Consider the following 12,059-nt stretch of genomic DNA (forward strand, 5'->3'; position numbering starts at 1 on the left):
TGAATTGTGCTTGTTAGTCGATTGTTTGTTTGATTTTACTCCCTTGCTTCTCTACATGCTCCATGAAAGCAACCCTGAGTCAAGTTGCTGGAGGCGGGTGAGAGTCACAAAGGGAGTGGATTAACACAGCCTCCCTACAAGACTAGCTAGCATCTCATCTTTAAACGCAATCATAGGCGAAGCCTGACTGGGATCTAAGGAAATGCCCATCTGCACATGGGCCAAGTTGCTGCATCATGGGTTTAGACTCTTAAATCTTAAAATGATTTACTGTGTAAGATTATTGTGGAAAGTGTTTTGTTTTATTTGATGAAAAATAAGACTGATACTTTAATTAGTCTATATCTGATAGAAGATGTTCTGGGACATATCACCAGACACCATTTTTGAGAGGCTCCTCCTCTGAGGCAAATTCTGAGCTCTTTTTGAATTGTTCTGTCCCTTTCCCAAGGACAGAAAGCCACTCTGATAGGAAGCCACTAGGAAGTAACTGATCCTTGCTTGGTCATTGCTTTGATTGAAGGTATCCTGCAGCCCCTTCCAAGTTGAGATGGACAGCTGAAGTGTGTAAACCTTATGAGTCTGCAAATGTGAGAACTGTGGTTCTTAAAATTAAGTAAGCAATAACAATAGCTTTCCCAAACAGATGGCATTTCCTATCAGTGTGATTCCATTAGCCTCATATAGGAACAAGGAGTATTCAAGACAGAAACAATAAATATTAGGGGAAATGTCTCAGTGAGTAAGGTGTTCACTGCTTAAGTGTGAGGACTTGAGGTTGGATCCCCAGTACCCATATAAAAAGACGGGCATTGTCATATGCACCTATACTTAGGCACTAAGGAGACAGACACTGGAGGATCCCTGGAGCTAGTTGACCAAACTTGCTGACCCAGGGAACTGCAAAACTTGAGATCCTGTCTCAAAATAGGAGGGAGGGTGATAGAGATGATTGTTCGTCAACAGTTGATGTTGACTTCTGGCATTTGGACACATATTTATCTACAAACAACAGCGTCAATAAGGCATTTCTACAGAACAGCTAAGCTGTAACAAACTGATTGGCACTGTTTTCAGACATCATTTTTCTTGTTTTTTTCCCTTCCTCCTTCCCTGTTTGTGAGACTTTTTTGGTGCTAGGACATGAGAAGGGGATCTTGATGATGATCTGGATCCAAGGTATCAAAGATAGGAAGAGAGCAATTAAAATCTGACCACTACTGGGCAGGGAAGACAGAATTGCACTAAATACACCAGGGATGAGTAGATGCTGGTACTCCAAGAGCAGGTACTGCTCCACAAATACATGCAGCAAGCCTTCATCAGTGACTAGTCCCTGCTCTCACATCAACAGCTCTAAGACCTCTAGTCTTTTGGCCAGTATGTGCAGCAAATACCTCCAAGTCATTGAGAAGGGGCTACAAATACTTGTCTAGGCTACCAAGATTGTTGGAATAATCAACAGAGTAGGTTTCTGAAATGGAACCTACTAACATACTAACATACTAGACCCAACCACTTCTTCATTTTGAGAGCCTTCTCCATAGGCATCATAGTCGAGAAGCTAAAGAGCTTTGTAAAGTGGCTCAGCCCAGCCTTGTAGAGGTCTAGTGGTGCCTAGTATTGGGGCCTGGATGGAACAGACTCTAGGAGTTCTAAAGCTAAGACTGCAACTCCAGTGGTAAGGGCAGCTCAAGTAACTAACATGGCTGCTTTGTCTAGAGCAAGTTATGGGTGCTGGAGGCAAATTCTGGACTTGCTATTCTACCAAAAGTGTCCTCATCTCCTGAAGAGCCTTCTTTACTTCCCACATCCTCCTAGGATTCCACTGCTTCTCTTAGTCCTGGAGGCTGAGGCTGTAGCTCAAAGAAGTGTAAAGCAGCAGTAACAAAGCAATTCTGCTCCTGGTGTTCTGCAGCCCAGTCCCAGTGCATTGTGTCTGGTGGCCCACAGCTCTCTCAGCACCTTCAACCTCAGTGCTATAACAGTTGGTTGGGCACAGAGTGGTATGCACTAAGTGAGCAGCCAACCAAGGGCTGTGAGAAGGGCAGGGCATCTTGTACATTTGTTGACAGAGTAGCAACAGGGATTCTACAGTTGTCCCCTGGAAGAACCAAGTTCAAGGAGTTATCTTCCATATCCTGCAAGAGAGCAAGTACATCCACAGGTCAGCCTAAGGGATGACTATGAGCTACACTAGATCTTCTTGCTGACTGTGGCTAAAGAGGTAGGGAAAACTGAGGTTGAAGGAGTTGGTCAAGGGAGAAACATCAGCATTCCCAGGCGGCTCTTGGGAGAAGGCTCTTGGCAATCCCTTGTTCACTTCTTGCTGGAATACTGACAATTTGAACCTTTGCTTCCTTTTCCCAGAGTCCAGTATATAGGGTTGAGGGGGGCCTAGCTCAGGAAGTTGCAGTACCCCAACTGCTTTCCTGTCTGAAGGACCTGACCACTTCTGGTGTTTGTACTAGCTTCATCCCCAAGTCAGGCATGTTGGTGGAAGATTCTGGGGCAGTTGGTAAGATATTCTTCAGCAGAGTCCTGGGTATCTGCTCCTTCAGGTGTCCGTGGGCTTGAACATGAGCCAATCTGCCAATGACCTAGCCCCACTGAGATGCCTTCTTGGCAGTTGTCTTTCTTCAGCCACCTTGCCTCCCAGGAGAAGGTGTTTGAAGCTGAGTTCTTGGTGCACTGGTCTAAGTAGTCCAGGCCCTTCAACCTGCTGTATTCGGGTCTTGCAAAAGCATCTCTATCATCTGATCACCGTTAGCACTGTAGTAGTCTGCCATGCTTAGGGTATTTCCTTGCTTCTGATCAACCCTTCCTAAATGGGAAACTAATGGTTTCTCAGTGGAAAAGGATAATTAGAATGATCCTCATAGCTCTCTGGTTAATAACTACCTCTGGGTTCATTTTTATCAGAGGATATTTCAAAGATGCATTTGCCTAACTGTTCACTGCATAAACTCCGGGTTTCTTGGATCTGGAAATCCAAGGGCATCTGGTCTTAAAATCTCCATCTTCATCCCAGCATGAGGCTTCCTGTCTGCTCAACTGCCTGTCTCCTTTGACTCTTTTGACTCTGTTCACCTCTGCCAGTTGTTTTTCAAGCTGTGGACAGAGAGAGCCAAGGAAATATGCCTGTCAATTCTGAGACTCAGAATCCTCTGCAGAAAGAAACCTTGAGAGAGGTAAACTCCCATGCCAGTATTTTACCTTTAGAAAGATAGACACAGGCATAGCCGTGTTCTTAATCTACTGGTTTGGTACTTGGTCATCATGAGAGTCCTTGAATCAGGCACAAAGCTGCTCGGGCTGAACAGGTGCTGAACTCCTAGTTTGCTTCTCAATTTTCCTCATCAAGAACAAATCAATCTCACTATAGGAGCTACATATGGAAGAATGCAGAACCAGAAACAGGAAATCAGTTAGCTTAAGCAAGCACTACAAGCTAACACAACCAAAATTCACGCTCAAATCTAACAGCAGAAGCAAAGAAAGACTTGGGTACGCAGCTTTCTGGGTTTACTTCAGTCTCTTGGCATCGATCTCGGAGTTCTGGAATGTATCCATTTTCAGCAGAAGTTAGGGATGTACCAGACTGTGGCTCTGGCTGGTCTCTCATTGGTAATTAATTTCCCAGGTAGAAGAACTCTTTATTAATCACTAAAGTAGAAGGAAAAGGAATTCAAGTTTGCTTTCTCTCAAGAATCTCTTACATTTTAACAAGTCACTCAAGGAGATATTTGCCTCCATTCAAGAGAAGTCATATAAAAGAAGGAACTGCAGATAACAGTGTCCTGTATAGTGTGGTGTATAGGCCTTTGTGCTGTCCTCTCTTAGGATGACTGTGTGTGTACCCATGGTTTACCTATTCTTGGCCTGCCTTTCCTTGTTGATATCTTGAGATCAGTCACTCTTCAGGACTCCTATTCAGAAGCCTCCTGTCTCTAGGCATTCTGTGTTCCTTATTCTTTCCTAACCTAGTTATTTCTGTAGAGGAGACATTGCATGGAACACAGTCAGCTGACCAGTGGGCTCTAGAAAACAGTACGCCCTAGACTTAGGACAATCCAGTAAGGCATTATTGCTCCTGAGTTTAAAAGCTCTGATATCAGGGTAACCAAGAAAGAACACTGAGGTGGAAGGGATCCCAAAGAAACAAACCAGCTTGCTTGGCAAGCAAATATGTTGTTTTGTTTGGCAAGTGTCAGTAGCAAAATGCACAAAACGGAGGGTCAAAATGGAAACCATCTCTATCATAAGTACTCACATGGTAACTTATTAATAACATGAAGCAAGGAGGACTTTAGCCATTTACCCTAGCAAGCTTTGCCCCAAAGCAACTGTTCACTCAGGAGAAGCATTGGCAATGTTCCTTATTATGGTGATTTGGTGTGACAAACACTATTATCCAAGGGGCAAGTAGCAGGCAAAAAGCCTTTCAAGAGAGTTCCAAAACTAATCTTTACTAGATTTGTCCTAAACAAAGCATCCAATATTCATGCAAGAAGTGAGGATCCATTCTGGGCAATCAGCCACTGTTCCCCCTCCCAACCTTTGAAGGAAATTCAATGCAATCAAACCAGTCAGCAAACAGACTAAACACTCTTGAAATGATTCAGTCTACAGTATGGATGTGTTTATTAGGGTTCTTGTGAGTTAGCAGCCAGGGTCTCCTAAAGAGAAGGAAAGAAGAAAGCTGATCAACAAAAACAAACACTTCCCTAATCTTCTAAGTAACTGTGCTCATTTTTGCTTCTGTCTTCCATGGATTGCAATAAACTATCATGGATCAACGATTTTCCCCCCAGGAGAGCAGCCTAGGACGTTGTGGGTTCCTCTGGATTTGGGAATAACTGCAAATCAATATGCATGAGGCTTGACAAGGAGCAAAGGGTCTCTGAATTCTATTTCAGAAGGGTCCAAGAAGTTAGAATCCATTTTCAAACACTGTCTTTCAACACTTTAGCTTCCTAAATGAATGCCATCCTAGGGGTGAACTATCTTAGTTGTAAACAGGGCCCTGATCCACGTGACTAAGAGAAAGACTTCCATTGTAGCTTCAGTGAACATTTGTCCCCACCCCAACCCACCACCTCTAACCAACACATACATAATTCCTGGCTTTTGTCTGATCTTTTCTGTATATTGTAATATTGCTGTGGATAAAAACAAGACAGATAGAGAATTTCTCTACCCAGTTTGGGCAAAACAAATGAACAAACACACAAAACAACTCAAAATTTATTTTATTTTATTTATTTTTACACTCCAGATTTTATTTCCCTCCCAGTCCATCCCCCAAGAGTTTCCACATCCCACACCTCCTCCCTCCCCACTCTGCACTCCCCTCTCCCCATATCTGCACAAGAATGTCCCCATTCCACACACCCAACCAATCATCTAAACTTCTTGGGTCTCCAGTCTCTTGAGGGTTAGGTGCATCTTCTCTGACTGAACTCAGACCTGGGAGTTCTCTGCTGTATTTGTGTTGGGGGCCTCATCTCAGTTGGTGTATGCTGCCTGGTTGGAGCTCCAGTGTCTAAGAGATCTCAGTGATCCAGGTTAATTGAGACTGCTGGTCCTCCTACAGGGTCCCCATCCTCAGCTTCCTCCAGCTTTTCTCTAATTCGATCATAGGGGCCAGCAGCTTCTGTTCATTGGTTGGGTGTAAATATCTGCATCTGACTCTTTCAGCTACTTGTTGGGTCTTTTGGAGAATAGTCATGGTAAGTTCCTTTTTTGTGAATATCCCATATATTATATTCTCTTTTGTGAAGTTTTTAAACCCAGTGACAGGTCTTATGGGTAAGAAGTCTGGAAAAATCTGTAAGCACTTTGCATTTCCCTATTGAAGATCAAAGCAGAAACTTCTATATCTGGTGATTGATTCAGTCACAACACACATGCACATGCACAAATATGGAAAAACACACTTGACAATATTTCATTGGCTTTATCTAGTGGTTTTAATAAATATACTTAGGAAAAGAAAATCAGAAAGCTCAGGGAGGGAAGCTCTCAAAACTTTGTACAAAGCTCAGAGTAGACATCACAGACAGTATAGTATCAGTTCTTTTGTCTTGACTGGTGTTACTTGTGCAGCAAACAAATTTTTGACGAGATTTGTGTGTCTGCTCTATTCCTAGTGCCCTCTTACATAACCCCAATCTTCAAACCTCCATTGTAGCAAAATCTGTTCCCTTCCACTCCTCTCTAAACATGTACGCGTGCTTCTTCTGAAGAAGAACAGCTCAGTAGTGTTCTGGCCCCACCACACCCTCCACACATCCTTTGCCAACCATAGCTAACACCGGATAGCTTTGTAAATGCAATGCACTCCATTGCAAATTATTTCCTGAAAGCTATGTGATTTTACTTTATTCTCTGCTATTTTGTATTAGATATACTTTTACAATGACTGTGAACATTTTTACAGTTAGTCCGGGTTTCATTTGGACAACAAAATGAAGGCAGAATGGATTTCATAGGGCATAGTGATGATGATATTTGTAAGAAATATCTGTTCAATGGTAAGAATGTGGAGGAGTACACTTGAAAATACTTCGGTGTTCTGTTTGGCTCTATGCTGTTTCCCTTCTGGTTATGAATAGTCGATAAAAACTCAAAATTTCAAACAGTGGTTTTGGTGTTTTGGTACCCAACTGAGACTTGAAGCATCAGATAAAGAAAGAAAAAAAACGGGTCTCACTCCTATGGTAAGAAGCCAAGAAGGTCGTCCATCAGACTAAACCTATTTCCCCCTATTGCAGGGCATTGCTGCCAAACCCTTCTCCGGGAATGGAACCAATTCATGTCCAGAGCACAGCCATGGCTATTAAATTGAGTAAGCAGACATTCTGTCTTTCCAAAGTCATGAACATGGAGCTGTTCTGCCCAGCCACCTGGGCCTTTGAAAACCCAAGATATCCTTCATGTTTGGCATCTTACGAACTGGTGTTAATCCTCGATTTGGAATACAGATGTCCTAGGTAAAATCTGCTGTGGAAATGTTTACCAGCCTTTAGAACAGCAGGGCTGTCTGCCATTTGTGTTTTCTAAATCTTCCTCCAAGGCACCAAAGAGCAAGTGCTGTCGCAGTATTAGCTGTGACAGCGTCTCCTTCCCAGAGAGAAGAACCTTGAGACTGGACCAGATATGAGACTGGACCAGACGCTTTAAAATCTTACCGATTGCTTTTCAGAAACTGCTCTTCATCACAGTGATACTCATCTCTGCATTTATAAAGCAAAATAAAGGCAAAGAGCGAGAGAAGGGAGGCAGGAAGTAAGGAAGAGCTAGGAAGAAAATGCACAGTGGGTTTGCTGCAGTTATCCTGTCCTTTGGATCCCCTCTTTCTCTTGGCAGGATTAGGCAAGCCCATGAAATTGTAACACTGTAGAAATTCATCCAAAAGGACATCTGAAGTTAAATATGTAGCCCAGGGTGGAATTTAGGTACTGGAGGTCTGCTTCTAGCTATGTCAAACATCTCTATGTGTTCAGGAAGATGCTAGAAGCCTAGACTGAGGGAAGCAGAAAACAAATTTCAGTCCCCTAAACTCTTTGCTAAAAAAAAAAAAAAAAGTTTTACCTATAGCCTTTAAGGGAGCTGGACATAAAAATGGAGGACAGAAGTGATATACGGGATCTGTGCATTGAAGACGGCATATATTTAATATTGGCACACTAGTGTGCCATTGAAATTGGATGACTCTGCTCCCCTTGGAGGTCTGAGTTCAAAGTAAAATAGTCAAGGTTACTCTTTCTGTAAACAAATGAAAAGCCATTGGAAGCACACGTGAATTACTCCAACTGTGTAATAAGCACTGAAGAGAGAGTCACCTCTGCTAGAGGACTTGGAGTGCTAGGAAGACTAGAGAGGTCCTGTCAACAGCATAGAGAGGTCATGGCCTGGTGACACGTGGAGTATGTTTGGTTTTGTATTTTGAAGACTGTTGGGAAGGTGTCAAGCCTTAGAAACACTAAAAAAACTCTCACTGAGCTACATTCCGAATCCTAGACCCAGCCCAGGTGGAGTGATTCTGTAAAGCACATTGTTAGGGAACACGATTATCTAGACTGGCTAGGCAGCAAGCCCAGGTTCTGCTACCACCTCTGCCCAAGGCGTGGCCATGCCTAGCTCCATGTGGATCCTGGGGATTCAAATACAAACTCACGTTGGGCCCTCGCTTGCCTGGTGGGTGCTCATAGCTACTGAACTATTTCCTCATCTGCTTGTACCTTTAATACTGTAAGCAGATTCAAAACTTTTCTGGAACAACTGTCCTGTTTTGCATCTCAGGCTACAGTGCATCATGTTCAAGAGAGTTTCAGTGCAGTAGTATCAGTATTCCTATTTTATCTATTCTGATAGGTACTCATTAATGTGGTTTTAAATCTTCATTCCTCTAACATGGAAGTCTTGCTGTTAAGCATCTCCTTGTGTGTCTGATTGCTTCCTGTACATCATCTTTGGTTGTATGTTGTTTGAATATTTTTCCCATTTTAACGTGAAATTCTGTAGGTAAAAGGGTCTTTTTTTATTAGCTATATTTCTTTACTTACATTTCAAATGTTATTCCCCTTCCTGGTTTCCTGTCCATAAGCCCCCATTCCCTCCCCCCCCCCCCCATATGGGTATTCCCCCTATACATCCCCCTTACTGTCCCCCCCATATTCCCCTGTACTGGGCTAAAATTTTTTTAAAAAAAGAGTCAAGGACTTATATTTAGAACTCTGGGACAAATCTTTCTATCAAATATCTATATGACCTATGAGAAGTATGCTTGTGTGGTTCCTCTTAGATAAAGTGGGTATAACAATAAAAAGGGGTCTTTTTTAACAAAATACTCTTAGTATAAGTTATGTGCAAATAAGCAACTCACAGACATGATCTCCCACTCTGTAGTGCTGTTTGAACTGTTACAGAGACAAGCTTTCATTGTATAATGAAGTCCAATTTGTACTTTTCATTTATTCATCTTATACTTAGTAGCATGGGAAAGAGCTGTCTGCCTACCCCTTTCTCATAAAAACTTACCCTTCTGTTCATCGTTTTTACCATCAGGACTGTGATTCATATTGAGGTAAGTTTTGTGGAAGAGGTGAATTCTAAGAAGGGATTACTTTAGTTCTCATGGATAGCAACTTTTAGAAAGAATCTGCTTTTTCTAGTAAGTTGACTTTCAACGTTGGCAAAATTCCATTTCCCATGTATGTATCACCCAAATGCCATATTTTTCATATACATATATAAAATTTATATTTGTCAATCAAAAATAAAATAAAACTTAGAAAATGGAGTACATTTTATTGGTTTATCTTTGGACTCTTCATTCTGTTTTACTAATTGAGCTTTTATCCCTACATTTGCTTAGTATAGCTTTATAGCAAGTCTTTTTAGAAAAACATTGGTGAAATTTTTTTCCTAACTTTATTCTTTCTTTTCGATGTGATTTTTCTCTTGTCTTTAAGTCTGAACTATAATTAATTGATTTATTTATGTCTCAAATATTGTCCCCTACCATTTGGTCCTCAAAGAGTTCTTCCTCCCATATCCCCTCCCCTTCACCTCTGACAGGGTGTCCCCTGGGTATCCCCCCAACCCTGGGGGCGCATCAAGTCTCTTTGGGATTAGGCCCATAGTCTCATCCTCTCCCACTGAAGACAGACAGGGGAGCCCTTTGCTACATGTGTTCCAGGGGCCCCAGACCAGCCCTGTATACTCTTTGGGTGTTGGCTCCGTCTCTGGGAGTTCCCAGTGTTCAGGTTAGTTGACACTGTTGTTCTTCCTGTGGAGCTGTCATCCCCTTCAGCCTCTTCAATCCTTTTCCTCTCTTCCATAAGAGTCTCACATGTAAGTGCCGATTCTAAAGTTCTTCTTGTTTTGTTTTAATATCTTCCGTGTGGATACACATAGCATGGCTGGTTGACAGAAGTCTTATTTCTTCCTATCCAATCACTTTTCTTCTTTACGTATTGCATTGGCAAGGATTTCTAGTATGATGTCCATATAAAACATTTCTTCTCTTTATAGGTTACTTCTGTAGCCCATAAAATGGGGCAGAATAGTTACAAATATGTCTCTGTGGCTTCCTCCTATTCAAAGTCATGTGAACTCCTGGCCCATAAAAGTCGTTTCAATCACTTCTAGATGATTGTATGGCAGTGAACTGCTTCCCTGTGAAGACCATTACTTTCTCCTCTTGCCCAAGGTCATCTCTACTTGCTGGATGCTGAAACATGATTATTGGGTGGACCAGCTCAATTTCTGAGGCCACTGTCCACTTCTTACTACACTAGACCTAAAAGTCTCAGAGAGAGAGAGAGAGAGAGAGAGAGAGAGAGAGAGAGAGAGAGAGAGAGAGAATGAGAGTTGGACCACTGTTGTTGCTGTTTGCTCTCTGAGGCAGGGAGTGGGATCCATTTGTCAACGCCTCTCCCCACGTAAGAGAAAATCACTCTGGTGACTCAGGAGGCTCCAGCCAACTCCTGGAAGCTTCTCTTCCTACAGTCAGTGTGCTTGCTTCCTTGTCATTCCCTGACAGGAAAATAATTAGAAACGATGCTATCCCTGAAGGACTGCTCAAGCCGCCTAGCTAATGAGGTGATAAAGCCTCTGTACCACAGTGAAAACACAGAGTGATAAGAGTTCTCTGCAAGCTGATGTGAGGAGAAAGTGTAATGGCGTGACTGCGTTCTGCAGCAGCATGTGATAAACACAAAATTCTAGGGGGCATTGTGAAACTGAATTGAGGAGCAATGGAAGCTTAAGCCCTCTCACAGTTACACTTTATAAATCTATCAATAGAGAGTGGCCTACATCACTTGGGAGAGTGAAAGTGCCGTACTTCTTCTGCACTTCTGTTTCTGCATTCAGTAGAACACGACTCAGTGAGCTCCAGCTGTACACTTTATACCCGGCTACTGAACCAACAAACACTGGGTAAGCAGGAAGGAGAGCATTTATTTATTGCTTGTAGTGCTGGAGATAGAACCCAGATCCTTATATGTGTTCATGATCATTCTGTCCTTCAAGCATGTATCTACATATATAATATTTTAAATTCATTTTAACATTAATCTCTATTAAGTTTATTATTGGATAATTTCATACATGTCTGTGATGCATTCTGATTACTCCCTGCTCCCGGCCCCTTGCATCCCTCTCTCATCCCTATCAATACCTTCCCTTCCTAGCAGTCTTTTGACCAGATTCATGGCTTTGGGTTTTATTTCATGATCCATTTTGCCAGCCAGAGCCAACTGTGTGAGCAATAGATTGGAACTACCCTAGGGAGACTGTTGGGTCAATAATGGTTCATTACTGAAGGCGATGGCTCCTCCTCTCTGTAAGTTGGTCAGTAGAAAATTATTTTTCTTGTAGCTGGTCTTTGTTACATTGTGAGTTCATCTCTTTTCCACCCTTTATTCCCCAATTTCACCCCTATCACTAGATAGTAGAAAAAGAAAGAGGAGAAGAGAGGGAGAGGGAGAGGGAGAGGGAGAGAGACAGAGACAGAGACACAGAGAGGGACAGAGACAGAGAATGGGAGCACTATGTATTATCACTAGATAATAGAAAAAGTAGGAGAAGAAGAGAGAGAGACAGAGAGACAGAGACAGAGACACAGAGAGAGACAGAGAGACAGACAGAGGCAGAGGCAGAGACAGAGAGACAGAGACAGAGGCAGAGGCAGAGACAGAGAGAGAGGGACAATCTGAAGCAGTCCCACATCCCAACACCTAGGATTAAAATGAAACATATTTTTATCATGTTTTTGCATATTTTAAAAGAAACCACTAGAAGCTCACTATACCAAATATTTCATCAATAAGGGTCAGCACTCCCTGAGTCCATCCTTCATACATGGCAGACTGTGAAAGGGCCCGTTCTTGTTCAGAACCAGAACTTTGCCTTCATTTTCTCTAATTCTGAGTTTGTGGTTCCTTCCTTCAGCTGTCTTTCATTTATTTTCTAAACTTTGAGGTGGCCCAGGCTGGTCTAGAACTAGACCTATAGCTCAATCAGACATTTAATTTACAATTCTTTTG

The 12,059-nt window shown here is 42.4% G+C and overlaps 1 pseudogene; it reads right to left on the reverse strand.

Moving 5' to 3' along the window:
- Window positions 1–1,217: 1,217 nt before the first annotated feature.
- On the reverse strand, window positions 1,218–9,057 carry LOC116893086 (annotated as a pseudogene).
- Between the last annotated feature and the right edge of the window lie 3,002 nt (window positions 9,058–12,059).

This window comes from Rattus rattus, chromosome 2 (genome assembly GCF_011064425.1).
Source record: "Rattus rattus isolate New Zealand chromosome 2, Rrattus_CSIRO_v1, whole genome shotgun sequence".
In the NCBI taxonomy this organism is placed as follows: Eukaryota; Metazoa; Chordata; class Mammalia; order Rodentia; family Muridae; genus Rattus; species Rattus rattus.